At 43.0% G+C, this 16160-nt stretch overlaps 1 protein-coding gene across 1 annotated transcript in view; it reads right to left on the reverse strand.

Annotated features, from left to right (window-relative positions):
- The window catches only part of LOC126456452 (protein bowel), a 291336-nt gene extending 275488 nt beyond the window's left edge, over positions 1-15848 (reverse strand). The window contains exon 1 of the mRNA XM_050092201.1: positions 15712-15848. The gene's annotated coding sequence lies outside the window, so the exon portion shown is untranslated. The remainder of the gene's footprint in view (positions 1-15711) is intronic.
- Between the last annotated feature and the right edge of the window lie 312 nt (positions 15849-16160).

The following is a 16160-nucleotide window of genomic DNA, read 5'->3' on the forward strand; positions in this document are numbered from 1 at the left end:
CACATAAAGAATTTTAAATTTTCACTCACTCTGTTCATATGAAACGGCTGTCTTCTTGTGTTGCTAATCTTGTTGGATCTTCGATTAATAATCAGCATGGCTTTAAAAGGTACAGGCACGTTTCATTAAAAGTATTACGTGTTGATACCTCGCATGGAAAGTGATTTTGGAAAATACTTTTGCGGTCAACTGTGACGGCATCTTCTGACGCCATTACATTTATTGGCGACGGTCAAGGAGATGGTAGTGACAGTACTGGCTGAACGGTGATGGATCGTGTACGCAAACTGTTGAAGTCGAGGAAGCGTAAGTCGTGTGGGAGGGAAGAATACAAGGGGACTTCAAAAACTATGCTGCAAAGCACTTCAAATTGACACAGATACATGTCGCCACACTTTCAACATAGCCACCCAGTCTCTGTGAACAACGGTCGGAACGTCGCATCGTGCGAGGTGGCGCTGTAGTAACACACTGGACTCTCATTCGGCAGGACGAAGTTCAAATCCCCGTCCGATCATCCAGATTTTGGTTTTCAATAGTTTCCCTAAATCGCTAAGGCACACCCTGGGAGAACTTGTGCTCCGTCTCAGGTCACGTCATCGTAGATGGGACTTAACAATAACTTTACATCCTTCCTTCTTTGGAAATTCTAAAAGTCATTCGATTTCTCGACGTTAGAAATCCGCTCGTTGGTCACGGAGCCATTCTAGAACCGCTGTGTGAACGTCCTCATCGTTGGAAAATATCCCTCCTCCCCCTTCCCCCACCCAGATGTTCTTTCAGCTTGCCGATTAGATAGAAATCGCCTGACGCAAGATCTTTCTTTCCGATCAGCATCGCCCACGCTTCTGCGGCCTTGATCAAACTGCTATCACCATTGCCCCATGGCCGGGCGCGTCATTGTGTTTGGTCTATATACATCCAGAATTTCACGGTGAATCTGTACGCTGAAATGAAAAGCTACATCGTAAAAAAAAATTAATTAATTTACTTGCCTGACCTTTGACTTTGACACAGATAAGTCAGGTACTGGATTTAAATTCTCTTTTGATTCTTTTTCCTAGATGCATACATTCCATTTTTTTCCTATCTAATATAAAAAAAGTGTAGTGGAAATTTCCCAATTAATAATCTGAGAAAAGAAGGACAACGTATTAATGGGAAAACTGGAACCTCTTGAGTATTGTTGTTGACAGTGTTGTGTTATCCGGGCAAGTTTGAAAGTGTGCTAGAACATCAATTGTGTTTGGTCTATATACATCCAGAATTTCATGGTGGATCTGTACGCTAAAATGAAAAGCTACGTCTTAAACAAAAATTTCCAGAAAATGCAAAAGAAACCAAACCGCCTTCAGTCACTAATTTCATTTTTATTCCAAAACACTATAAATAAAAGACACGATTAACAAGATGGTTTTTTTTCATTTTTTACAGATTAATAGCAAAGACTTCCGTCCTTTTACTTAAACATATGAAATTGTGTGTTGGATATAGTTAAGTATGCCGAACCCGGGTGTTGATTCCATTCTTCTGCACAAAATTTCCGAGCCGAACTATATCGCTGTCTTCTTCGGGTGCTGTGAGCGTGAGTTCCCGAGTTACAAAGTCCGTTTCACCTTCTAGAAACCATCATCGGATGTTACGTCTGTTTAACTGTAGCAATGGCGCCACGGAAATGTTTTCGTGGTATCCGCGTCACGTATTTCATGCGAAAAGAATAGGTTACTGCAAGAAGAAAAACACATCGTAGAGAAATTTCTACAGAAAAATATGAAGATTATAGAAGCAGAAAAGTAATCTTTCAGACCTAAATTAAAATTTAAGTTTTTTAAATGCCTCAGGCGATCACTACTAATATGAGACACGAGTTAAAGAAAAATATTAGCGATAAATCGCCTATGAAATGTTTGTTTGGCTGGGAATTCTCAGAATTCGATAAACTGAAAATTATGATACATACAGCACTGGCCAAAATTAAATCTGAACGATATTCGTGCCTTTAAATTTGAATTAACGTTTAGTTATTTCAGACCTGTTTTGAGCAGCAAAATTCGCTACAGAAAACGATAATGTTAGAAGGGAAAAGAAGACAGAAGATATTACTTTTCAATGCGAACAAAACTGAACAGTTGAACTTTTCATTGCATTTCTTCAACAGTTACTACGCATTCTATATTTATATAAGCGGTGTTCTCGCCCTGGGTTTGTTCAGATTCTCTGCTCACAATGACTTTAAACACTACAATTACACACGTTCACTCTGACAGAGCATACAAACTGTTAGAGGAACTGTTACGGTATTCCAAATACAGCAAAAAGTTGCAGCGAAAGTATAGAGAAACATCAGATCTGTAGAATAGGTTGAGCATCGAAACACTTCAAAAAACTAAATTTCACAGAAAATGTAAGAACTATACACAACCATTAATTGGTTCAGAGAACTGGTTCATTTTCTTCAGCTTTTTTCTCCTCAGCGGCAGGTTTCGCTAACGACGGGAAACCAGAGATCTGTAATTTGGTAATTATTTTATCTTAATTCTGCCGCCAGAGGATGTTACTGCCCCCGTAATCGCAGGTTGCCTTAAGAAGGGCAACTCTGATGCACAATCTGCCTGTGAATCATGCCTCTGTGTGTGTGTTGGTACTTTAAATGCTTCAGTATTGTGATCCTACGGAGATGGGGAACCAGCCAGCTAATTGGTTCATAGATGAATACAAGCAAAGTCATTGTTACACTTTCAGTGGATCCATTAACCTAACAATTGTCGTCACCATCGCCATTTTCGTCGACAATCATTTGAAATTCACTGTTATGTAAAGGCCCCGCGACATTTCTCCATGCATTCTATAATGTAGTCACACGCGTCCACGCTTCTTCTGCATTTTTTCTGGCATCATCTACCCACCTTCCATTAGGTTGTACCCTCGGTTTTTTTCTTATCTTTTGGATTCCAACAGAGAACTTCCTTGGTTTATCTAAAATCCATTCAACTAGCTACACGACTCACCCATCCTCATTTCAATTTCCGCACTGTCATGATTACGTATTCCGTTCCACACCAGTCTGTTCTTTGATGATGTAACGGTACAATGCAATCTATAAATCAAGATTTGCGTGAGTGAGATGGCCTACTACCGCCAAACGGCAGCTCAAAGCAACATGGAGAAATTTTATTTTGTGTTGCCTATTTTTGACATCCATCGTTCAAGGACAGTGGTGTCTTAAATCTCAACGCGTATATCTCGTAAAATTTTCTCCTGTTAACTACCTTCAAATCCATTTCTCTTTTTCTAATCAAACTAACATTACAAGATGCAGCTTAAAGGTGTCTGTCGATTTGTCATTAACGACAAGCACAAATGGGTTTGTCGTCTTTACAGAATTTCGTCGGCCATGGGAGTTTCAAAATTTTGCTTTACCAAATACGCACGTTACCTGCACCATTTGCTGAAGTAGACAGTTGTAACAACAGCTGACAGCCGGCCGGTGTGGCCGAGCGGTTCTAGGGGCTACAATCTGGAACCGCGGGACCGCTACGGTCGCAGGTTCGAATCCTGCATCGGGCATGGATGTGTGTGATGTCCTTAGGTTAGTTAGGTTTAAGTAGTTCTAAGTTCTAAGGGACTGATGACCTCAGATGTTAAGTCCCAAAGTGCTCAGAGCCATCTTTTGAACAGCTGACAATCTTTACCGCATAGTGAAAGGGTGCAAGCAAAATGGTTGGATCGAAATATTTGTAAAAGTATAATTTTAAAACAGTGTGAGGTTGTAAAAGATTTGTTACAATGGCAAACAGCAGAACTCTGTCATTGCAAAACGGCTTAGAACAATTTTTTTATGCACCACTCACTCAACTACTGATACATACAGAAGAGACAAAATGTCAAAATGGGTCAGCAGTGTTTTTTTGGCATCAGTCTACTGGCTGGTTTGATGCGGCCCGCCACGAATTCCTTTCCTGTGCCAACCTCTTCATCTCAGAGTAGCGAGTAGCACTTGCAACCTACGTCCTCAATTATTTGCTTGACGTATTCCAATCTCTGTCTTCCTCTACAGTTTTTGCCCTCTACAGCTCCCTCTAGTACCATGGAAGTCATTCCCTCATGTCTTAGCAGATGTCCTGTCCCTTCTCCTTATCAGTGATTTCCACATATTCCTTTCCTCTCCGATTCTGCGTAGAACCTCCTCATTCCTTACCTTATCAGTTCACCTAATTTCCAAAATTCGTCTATAGAACCACATCTCAAATGCTTCGATTCTCTTCTGTTCCGGTTTTCCCACAGTCCATGTTTCACTACCATACAATGCTGTACTCCAGACGTACATCCTCAGAAATTTCTTCCTCAAATTAAGGCCGGTATTTGATATTAGTAGACTTCTCTTGGCCAGAAATGCCTTTTTTGCCATAGCGAGTCTGCTTTTGATGTCCTCCTTGCTCCGTCCGTCATTGGTTATTTTACTGCCTAGGTAGCAGAATTCCTTAACTTCATTGACTTCGTGACCATCAATCCTGATGTTAAGTTTCTCGCTGTTCTCATTTCTACTACTTCTCATTACCTTCGTCTTTCTCCGATTTACTCTCAACCCATACTGTGTCCTCATTAGACTGTTCATTTCGTTCAGCAGATCATTTAATTCTTCTTCACTTTCACTCAGGATAGCAATGTCATCAGCGAATCGTATCATTGATATCCTTTCACCTTGTATTTTAATTCCACTCCTGAACCTTTCTTTTATTTCCATCATTGCTTCCTCGATGTACAGATTGAAGAGTAGGGGCGAAAGGCTACAGCCTTGTCTTACACCCTTCTTAATACGAGCAATTCGTTCTTGATCGTCCACTCTTATTATTCCCTCTTGGTTGTTGTACATATTGTATATGACCCGTCTCTCCCTATAGCTTACCCCTACTTTTTTCAGAATCTCGAACAGTTTGCACCATTTTATATTGTCGAACGCTTTTTCCAGGTCGACAAATCCTATGAAAGTGTCTTGATTTTTCTTTAGCCTTGCTTCCATTATTAGCCGTAACGTCAGAATTACCTCTCTCGTCCCTTTACTTTTCCTAAAGCCAAACTGATCGTCACCTAGCGCATTCTCAATTTTCTTTTCCAGTCTTCTGTATATTATTCTTGTAAGCAGCTTCGATGCATGAGCTGTTAAGCTGATTGTGCGATAATTCTCGCACTTGTCAGCTCTTGCCGTCTTCGGAATTGTGTGGATGATGCTTTTCCGAAAGTCAGATGGTATATCGCCACACTCATATATTCTACACACCAACGTGAATAGTCGTTTTGTTGCCACTTCCCGCAATGATTTTAGAAATTCTGATGGAATGTTATCCATCCCTTCTGCCTTATTTGACCGTAAGTCCTCCAAAGCTCTTTTAAATTCCGATTCTAATACAGGATCCTCTATCTCTTCTAAATCGACTCCTGTTTCTTCTTCTATTACATCAGACAAATCTTCACCCTCATAGAAGCTTTCAATGTATTCTTTCCACCTATTCGTTCGTACAAACTTAATTATGTACATAGATAGGTCATCGATTCCGGAAATCAAGGATCTCCCTGTTATCGACATTGATACTGGCAGGATAGCCGTCCCAGCGACTCCAAGACTTTCGAGAATGTTTAATTTAAAGTCTGAAGTCAGCTGACAAATGTCAAAAGAAATATTTTTTCGTGTGATATAATAACAAATTCACATATCTTTCGACTACGTTGACGTAGAAGCTTAACATTTTTGCATCGCCAAGGGCCGTACACTCCAACATGGGACATAAATTTCAACTTGATACTTCTATCCGTTCCTGAGAAAAACGGCTTTCAATAGTCGGGCAGACAGACAGACAGACGGACAACAAAGTCATCCCGTAAGGGTTCCGTTTTTACAGTTCGGAACCCAGAGACACATTCAGACTGTGGAAGACTATCGCACGTCGCCAGGTAATTAAGTTCCCACAGTGTACCTTGGTACCTATAAGGTGTGGCTGAAATTCTGCGCATGCGTCAACCAGCAACTGTTTGATATGACAACGTAAGTCATTTACATTCAGTTGCGACCTAATTGCGAGTGACGACAGTTGCTCACGGAGATCAGCAGATTCTAACTGGCCGCCAGTGAGAATAGCTGCTATTCACCGCTGATTTTTTCGAGGTTAACGGGAAGGGAGTAAGAAACGAATAAAGGATTAATATGTGGGTGGGAAGTTTCGTTCAAAGAAATGGTTCAAATGGTTCTGAGCACTATGGGACTCAACTGCTGAGGTCATTAGTCCCCTAGAACTTAGAACTAGTTAAACCTAACTAACCTAAGGACATCACAAACATCCCTGCCCGAGGCAGGATTCGAACCTGCGACCGTAGCGGTCCTGAGGTTCCAGACTGCAGCGCCTTTAACCGCACGGCCACTTCGGCCGGCGGAAGTTTCGTGATGAAGAGCGAAACAGTCGAGTATCTCAAGTGAACTAAGAAATGTTGGAAATCGTTGATCTGGCTATTAAAGAAGACAAACGTTTCATGTCGATGAAACTTATGAATACATGACTATGAACTTGCAACATTCCATAACGAGGGTACAAAAAAAATCTCATCGCGCTGCGAAAAAACTTTTAACAAGAAGAAAATTGTATTGCAGGAAAGTAGTGTGAGTACGTCTCTGAACAACAAACATTATTGACATTAAGAAGCAAGTTATTCCAATTTCCACGACGAACAGTAGGGACTTCACAGGTGTAGAGAGCTAGGCGTGAAGATCAAAGAAGGCAAAAGCAAACTAGCCCAAGCAGAACCTTGTCCACTGCGTATGCAGCGCTGCGGCATCCACACTAGCGCAAGTGGGAGGGTCATCAACCACACACTATGCTGCAACTTGGCGGGTTATGGGCGTCACGATTTTGCATTAGTGGCGAAGCACGAACTCGCGAGTTCAAAGGTTACTGCGCGCGCCTTCCATCACATGGCGTCCATCGTACGATAGATGAACAAAGCTGGTGTTAGTTAATGCTCTGGACTTACTTATTTCTTTGCCTTGCACGTGGGATGTCACCTGGCGTAGTATTTCTGTCTAGGTCTTTCCCATTAAAAAAAAAAATTGTTAAAATGGTTCTGAGCACTATGGGATTTAACACCTAAGGTCATCAGTCCCGTAGAACTTAGAACTAATGAAACAGCGAGCGAGGTGGCGCAGTGGTTAGACACTGGACTCGCATTCGGGAGGACGACGGTTCAATCCCGCGTCCCGCCATCCTGATTTAGGTTTTCCGTGATTTCCCTAAATCACTCCAGGCAAATGCCGGGATGGTTCCTCTGAAAGGGCACGGCCGACTTCCTTCCCTAATCCGATGAGACCGATGACCACGCTGTCTGGTCTCCTTCCCCAAACAACCAACCAACCAACCAACTAATTAAACCAAACTAATCTAAGGACGTCACACACATCCATGCCCGAGGCAGGATTCGAACCTGCGACCGTAGCAGTCGCGCGGCTCCGGACTCAAGCGCCTAGAACCGCTTGGCCACAACGGCCGGCTTTCCCATTCATCTTACCTTATTGCTAAGAGTCGTCGGGTGCATTTTCCTTGGTGTTCGGTAAATATTTGCAGTTTCGTCTTTGCAATGTGTAACTGGAGTTAGCTCAAACAAATACAGCTCATCTTGCCTCTCATGGAACGGTTAGTGTCGACAGAAAGCGTTGGTTTGTTATCGCGTTATCCGTAAATTTAAAAAAAAAAAAAAAGCCGAATTTTACGTGCCCATTCGTTAGAGCGGTAACAAATTAGTGCGATATTTGTGTCATCGTTATTTATTTCACAGGGGCAGTAAAATACGAACAATAACGAGTGCTACAGCTACGACTGAGAAGACTGTTACTGCATGGAGATAGACAGCACTGGTCTGGCCAGTGCTGTCGCTTCTGGCGTTCTGCTTTTTCTTCGTATTTTACTGTCCCTATCGGTACATATCGGTAAAACGAATATCGCACTAGACCAATGTGGGACCGCGCTATCGATGGGCAGACAAAATTCCCCTTTAAAAATCATTTCGTTTGTAACGAGAAACAAACCAACGGTTTCCATCGACGCTGGGCGTCGAAAGTAAGACATGATGAGCGTCATTTCCTCGAGATGACTCCAGCTACACATTGCAAAGACGAATTTGCAAGTATCTGCTGTAAGACCGGAAGAAAAGCGCCTGACGACTTTTAGGAGGGACACTCGATATATACACAGGGTGGTCGGAAATTCCCGTTACAGACTTCTATGACTTGTAGAGGGGAGTGAGTTCATCGTATTTTGAATAGGAACCCATGTCCGGAAACGTCATCCGACGTTAGCGTCAAAGTTATAGGCGCGGGCGTCTGTAAATGTACGTATACACGGGTTGATTCCGTGATGATGTTACATACTTTCTAGGATGATGGAGAGCGATAAATGTACTAATTTGAAGTAAGGATCCCTGTACCGGAAACGAACGAGTCGAAAGTTATAAACGAAAACCGTTCTGATACCTCTGACAGTTGAATACATGTACCGGTTCTTGTGTTACGAAGAGTGTAGGGCTGGTAACTTTGATTGGTGGTAGTGTGGACAAAAACGGGAAAAAATGTCCAATAAACGTGGGCTCTAAATGGCATACCTGAGGAGCTATGACCATTCGTTCATCTTCGCTAATGTGCAACACATCTCCTCTACTGAGCAAGTGTTCATAGCTGTCAAGGTACACACTTTAGAGCCCACGTTTGTTGGACATTTTTTTCTCGTTTTTGTCCACACTACCACCACTGAAAGTTACCAGCCCTACACTCTTCGCAACACAAGAACCGGGTACATCTATTCAACTGTCAGAGGTATCAGAACGGTCTTCGTTTATAACTTTCGACTCGTTCGTTTCCGGTACAGGGATCTTTACTTAAGATTAATACATTTATCGTTCTCCATCATCCTAGAACGTCTGTAACATCGTCACGGAATCACCCCGTGTATACGTACATTTACAGACGCTCGCGCCTAGGGTTCCTATTCAAAATACGATGTACCCACTCCCCTTTAGATGTACTAGAAGTCTGTAACGGGAACTTCCGACCACCCTGTATATCGGTATCAAGTTTCGTACATTTGTTTCTTGACTTCCCGGAAGCATTAGATGTACTTTAACACCAGCACTTGCCAAAATAAAATGTATACTTGGAACAGATTTGCGACTGGATTGAAGACTTTCTGCCGGACAAAACGCAGTACGTTCTTCTTAATGAAAAGATACCATCAAGCGAAAATAGCGTGCAACGTACCTCAGGTAAGTGTGACAGGGTCCGTTGCACTTCACAGTTTCTATACATATTATAAATAAAAGTCCGCTGCACCGTTTCTCTATCCGTGTGGGAAGGCCAATCCCAGGAACTATTGCAGCGATTTTGATGCAGTTTTCACTACCAGACAGACTGACTCACAAGGAAGGTTTGTGTATACAGTTTATTACCATTACGCCACACAAGTCGTCAAGTCGTAGATACTGGGGTGAATCGCTAGTATTGTTGATGCAAATGGACAGGCAGTCAACGCTCTCTGTTTTCTGAAAATGTTCGCAGGCGACTTTGTTGTGTAAGGTGGCTTCCCTTAGTCAGAAAACTGGCACAAAAACCAGGAAGACTCGAAGATGATCAATGCATGCAGCAAAAACTGGAAGCCGATTGTTAATATAAATGAACGTAGTATAAGGTGCGTAAGCAGAGGAAATGATCTGATGTCGTTCGACTACGCGACAGCTGATCAGTTACAAGTGCCAAACATCTTGGAGTATCTGTCGCGAATGATTTAAGGTCCAACGACAACGTAAGAATGCCCACTGGGAAGGCAGATGCAATACTTAAGATTTACCACAAACATGTAATTCACCCAAAAAGGAAGTCAATTACGAATAGTCCTTGAATTTGTGAATGTTACGTAGTTTTATTTCCTGATAAGAGGAGGAGAAGATTCAAATAAGAGTTGTTCGCTTCGTTTCTGGTGTCTTTAATCAGTCCGAAAACGTCACAGAAGTGCTCTACAAATTCCACTGGAGAACTCTATGCTATGGGTGTTCTATATGGTTGAAACTCTTACTCTAGTAATTTCGACAGCCCACATTCAGAAGCAACAAACACATTACTTTCTCAGAGCTATAATTAGAGAAATTCGGAAGTTTACAGAAGTGTGTTGACAATCGTTTGATCCGTGCACCATCTGTAAATAGGACTGAAAGCGGGAAGCGACACCCGACGACAACCACCATTCGGTGCCTCTGTCGTGAGCGTTTTCACCTTGTGTGCTCTTCCGTGCGTTTTGAGGTAGACGATAAGGAGGAGATTACTCTAGTTCACACTGCAATATTAAACGACAAAGATATGTAGGCGATTAGTGTAAAAGTAGTTTTATCGTTGCTATATTTGTGTGGCTTCGTAACTGATTGGTGACTCTTCGATAAACTAAAACCGTGCAGGTTCCATGTCTGGCCGGCTTTAGAGCTTCTTCCTTGTATACGTGTATTGCAACTCCTGTGAATGTGAAAATGCCAAGTTGCATAGTGTTTCGGATTCTCCTTTTAAGTGCAGGTTCCTGTATAAACAGTTTGGCGAACAGTTGTTTACGTCAGGGGAGTAGAATTATGTCTGGTAAAGCACATTGCTGTTTAGTTCGAACTGTGAAGCCTAAGAAATGCATTATTAACACATATCATTTCTGATATTTCAACCCCAAGAAGTTCAGTCTTTCTCTTTAAAAATAGAATATTTGACCATTCTGTGTACTGCTCAGTGCTCATGTTATACTACCGCACCTCAGATTTTGTTCTTGAAAGCTCCCAAATGTTATGTTTCTTCAATGAACTTCTCAGTATATTAGCCATTCAATAAAATTACTTATTGCTACCTTATGATCTATCTCCCTCACTCCGACTGTAAACAGCAGATAGCTTCAAGACAAGCGTTCGGATTCCAGGCGCTATTCCAACATGTGACACACCTGTCGCGTTTCTACAGGTGTGCGTGGCAGAGATTACTTATCAAGGCACTATAATATTAAGATTTTCTCCTTCCCTGGAAACGTACTTCATTGGGAAAAAATGAGTGCATTTAAGCCCTGTTAGATCAGTAACTAATATTTTATTCATGATCCTACAGGAACTGTGCGTAGGAAAATCCAGAATATTCCTGTAATGCTCACTGAAAATCAGGCCTCGAAATTTTTTATTTGGATAGTCTCCTCATTTATTTTGCGTCTGAAAATTCAGAGTTATCATCACCTCAGTAATAATAATTGCTACATGGCTTAATACTCGGGTGTAGGTCTTTCAATTGGACGTCACTTCGGCGACTTTCGTATTCCTGGTCTACTACAGTCATCCAACTGAGGAAAGGAGACCTACAGTTTAACATGGGATCTGAACTACGTGTCGTTCCTCTCGACTCCTCACATCGCACGTAGGTGAACGCTAGATTACAGGTAGACTGAAAATTTCCATGGTCTGACAGGGATTCGATCCTGCAGCCTCTCGGTTTCTAGGCACCCGCTTTACCATCAGACCAAAATTTTTTTCCATCTGTTTTTTCGTCGCTTTTCTTCTGCAGTTCTGGGCGGACATCACATGAAATCTCTCAGATTCGAGCTATGAAACTTTTACTCAGCTATTTTTTTTTTCTTTCGTAGCGGCTGATCACCAGGCCCGAAGACGTCGCAAGTCAGACTCTCCGTTTGTCTGTATTCGCAAGAAACTGTCTGTTACTCCAAAAAGATATGCGTTTGATACGCTCCATCTGTATAGAAATGTCGGGAATAAGGACCTAAAATCACATCAAGTCCAATCCAGAGTTTGCCAGTGTTCTACAAGCAATATCTTCTGTAGCAGTCGTCCAATACTCAGCCAATGAACGGATGCTTACTTCATCTAGCCCTCAAACTCTCGTGCTCCTCCTAATGGTTATTACAACACAGTTCGAATATTCCCAGTTTATAATTGTATGAGACGGCTTATTCGCATGTTTCCTTCTTCTGAAGTGAATCAAAATATATTTCTCTGTTTTTAGTCGTAGCTGCCATTCTGTGAACCAGGGTGATAGCTTCTTCAGTATCCAGTTGTATATATTCAAAATATTTTTTTAGTAGAACATTACCTCGTGGCCAACCACGCTATATGCCAAATTTGTTACGTTAGTAACATAATGTTCCAAGTTCACGGCCTCCTATAATCCGATAGTTCGAAATAGTTTATTATTGCCTAGCCAACTTGAATAATATGCAGTGCACTGGTTGTCAATATGTTATTAGCTCTGGAGGAGTAACCCATAAAACTCTTCCTAAAATGGTGACAGTGAGTCGCAGAATATATAGTCTTTCGAAACTTAAGTAGTGAGTGCATTTGCTTACCTCTGTCTATGATTACCAGGACAAAGTATTGGAACAATGTCACCGATAGTTGAGTCTCTATGATGGAAGCTTTCGGAATCTATGTAGACTGTTAAAGAAAAGATCGCGTTGTCCCAGAAAGATCTCCATGTTTGTGTACCAGGGGTGAACGGAAGCCGCCGATATTTTGTCCATCAACTGCCGATCAGATGCATCGAAGCTGTTAGTCAGAACCTATAGTGGCCTCTAAGCGAACCATTTCGCTAAATGCCTTATGCTTACTGAGGCATCACTTTGTGGTACCTGCCAGAAGTAAAGGAAGGAATCGAGAAAACCCTTTTCAGGATGAAGGTCATTATGCGGAAACAGATGAAATACGAACGCATGTTGACTAGTAAAAGGAGGGCTTTGATTTCATCCTAGACTGCTGCCGACATTTACAAAGGTTTTCCAGTAGTTTCTTACAAGAACGTCATTAAGAAGCATTAATATCGTTCTACTATTCTGACACTTGTTTCCTGGGCAGTAAAGCCGTAGTTTTCTACACGTATTTAGACTTGAGGCGCACACAGAGCTCAGTGAGACACTGAGGAGCAAGACGAGACGCTCTGAATGGAGTTTATGATCAGCGCTTGCCGTGCTGACAACAATGCTGGCACCATGACGGCTTTCGTTGTCGCACAGTTTTGGGTAGAACAATAGATATTTTGTAACGATTTAAGTAAAACCGTGTTTGAGGTATTTTGGCGTTCTTAATCTTGGCACTGAACAAACTAACTCGCTTTCTGGCAGTAATTGGACATGACATACCAACATCCGTGTAGTGGTTTGGAAGAATATGATAAATGCATGACATTGACAGTAGAGAAGATAGATTCTGACATTGTTAGCATAATTTTTTCCTGAATACAAACTCAAGAATTTTTTCCTTCAAAGTGTGTTTATAGGACTCGAGATGTTCGTACCTAGTTAGGCACTCTGAGAGGTGTAAAAATGTAGAACATTCTTCCAGCGTGCAATATAAATACTGAGAAGCCCAGCTGAAGGAAACATACACGATTGACTAAGTGCTTAAATGGCCTATGTTATTTCAGACCAGTCTAAGTGAAGCAGGTAGAAATTACACACGCGAGCTGCGTCAGCATGCTGAAATGCGATTCTTTATTGTCAGGTCTGCTTGCAGAAAACGAAATTTGTAGCGCAATGCACGAAGTAAACTCTAGCTTTCACGGTTGTAAATCCGCAATTTTCGCATCAAAGTTACAACTTGTTGTGACATGTTTTAGTAGCTGGGCTACATCTACATCCGTACTCTGCGAACCATTGTGACTTGCATAGCAGAGGGTATGTCCCATTATCGTTTCATCAATGTATGGGTGCAGGAAGAATGATTGTTTGAAAGCTTCTGTGCGTACTGTAATTATTCTAATTTTGTTCTCATGATCCGTATATGAGCGATAGTAGGGGATTGTAGTACATTCCTACAGTCATCATTTAAAGCCGGTTCTTGAAACTTTGTTAGCAGATTGTCTCCAGATAGTTTCCATTTATCTGCAAGAGTCCTCCAGTTCTTACAACATCTTTGTGACATTATCCTGTGGGTCACACAACCTGTGGCCATTCGTGCTGCAGTTCTCCGTATATTTTCAATATCCCCTGCTAGTGCTGTTTCGTACAGGTCCCACACACTTGAGCAATATTCTAGGATGCATCGTACGAGTGCTTTGTAAGCAATCTCCTTTGTAGATATACTGTACTTCCTCAGTATTCTACCCACGGCTGAGCTTATGTGATAATTCCATTTCACAGCGCTGCGAAGTGTTATGCCCAGGTATTAGTATAAGTTGGCCGATTTCAACAGTGACTCTTTGGATACTATAGTCACAGGATATTACGTTTTTTCGTTTTGTGAAGTGCACAGTTTTGCATTTCTGAACATTTAACGCGAGTTGCCAATTTCTGGACGTCTTTGAAATATCATATTTATGCAGTTACTTTCAGACAGTACATCATTATAGATAACTGCATTATCGCGAGATCATTAAAATACAGCTTGAACAACACGGGCCCCAACACATTTCCCTGGAGCACACCCAAAACTAAGTCTACATCTGATCACGACTCTCCATCCAAGATAACATGCTGTGTCCTCCCTACCAAAAACTCCTCACTCCAGTCGTATAGTTATTCTGATACCCCATATGATCGTAGCGTACTGTTGATAATAGGCGTAGGTGTGGTACTGTGTCAAATGCTTTCCGGAAATCAAGAAATACCGTACCTACCTGATCGCCTTGATCCAAAGTTGTTATTATGTCATGTGAGAAAAAGGTGAGTTGGTTTTCACACGATCGATGTTTTCTCGCACCACATGCTGGTTGGCACGGAGGGGGTCATTCTGGAAATGTTAACCAGGTGGCTAGAGATGATGCAGCAGTAACCTATAGTTCGCCTAATGGAGTGTAAAAAATACCGCTCAGACAGGATGGCTGTTGGTTCCTACCCTTCTCGAACCACAGCTTCGTATGGAGCCAAATAACAACTCTCATTTACCTACAACACTGTCGGAAAACGCTGATGTAGTTCCTTCAACAGGTGCCACGAGTGATTCCTGCTCTGTCATTGCCCGACTGAGTTACATTTCTCCCGGGTTCGATTCCCGGCGGGGCCAGAGATTTTCTCTACCTCGTGATGACTGGGTGCTGTGTGCTGTCCTTAGGTTAGTTAGGTTTAAGTAGTTCTAAGTTCTAGGGGACTGATGACCATAGCTGTTAAGTCCCATAGTGCTCAGAGCCATTTTTTTGAGTTACATTTCCATGTGTAAACAACGTTGATGAGACGTTTAGTATTCCTACGAAAATACTTCCCCAATTGTAGACAAAGGATGTTGCCTGGCATCCCTGTAGACTCACGCATCGGCACACCATGGTATGAACGTATTTGGTGTGGAGCAGTGCATGTGGTTCCCACAGACTTGACATTCGATCCAAATGGCTGCTACAATCGTCGGGCCCGGTAAATTCATGCATCGAGAATATTCATGACGTGTATATTCAGCGTCAATGACGTTTAATCACTGATGTAGCGTTGAGGACAGTATGACGACGCAGATATTTCGTACGACTGGAACACTTTTATCAGAAGAACGCAGGTGTTGGGTGGAATTTGCGACCTGTCGCAAGAAGTTTGCCACCTGTAGTGGTGAACGACCAGAGCCTCCGCGTGATAAGAGCTCGAGCGACGCGACCGTGACGACGTAAACAGAGGGCAGGCTACTGTGCAAGATGGCGGGCGGTAACATGGCGCCCGGCCGGTCCGGGCGCGCACTCACCTGCGGCGCGGCGTCGGCATGCAGGCGGGCCAAGGCGGCTCCAGGGGCACTCGCGGCACGGGGCGCTAGGCTAGGGGCACGGTCACTGGCTCACAGGCGGCGGGCGCGCAGGCCACTACACTGTCCGTGCTGCTGCGGCGTCGGCGGCGGCGCACCAACTGACCGCGTTCCGCGCGCCGCGCGGCTACCTGCGGCTGCCGAGCGCTCGGCAGGCGCCGGTGGCTCCGCCCTGCCGGCCGGCCGCCGACCACAGCGGCGTGGCGGGGGGGCAGGGGCAGCCGCAGCAGCGGCGCTACGGGCCGCGCCGAAAACATCCGCCCCGTCGCTCCGCGCGGACACATACACTCCGCGCATGATGCCCATATCTGTATTTCAGTTTCGATAAATGCTTTTCTGTTGTCTAGCAGCGTCACATTTGTTTGTAAAATCAAGCTTTCAGTGTCTGCCTC

Source organism: Schistocerca serialis, chromosome 2 (assembly GCF_023864345.2).
Source record: "Schistocerca serialis cubense isolate TAMUIC-IGC-003099 chromosome 2, iqSchSeri2.2, whole genome shotgun sequence".
Taxonomy (NCBI): Eukaryota; Metazoa; Arthropoda; class Insecta; order Orthoptera; family Acrididae; genus Schistocerca; species Schistocerca serialis.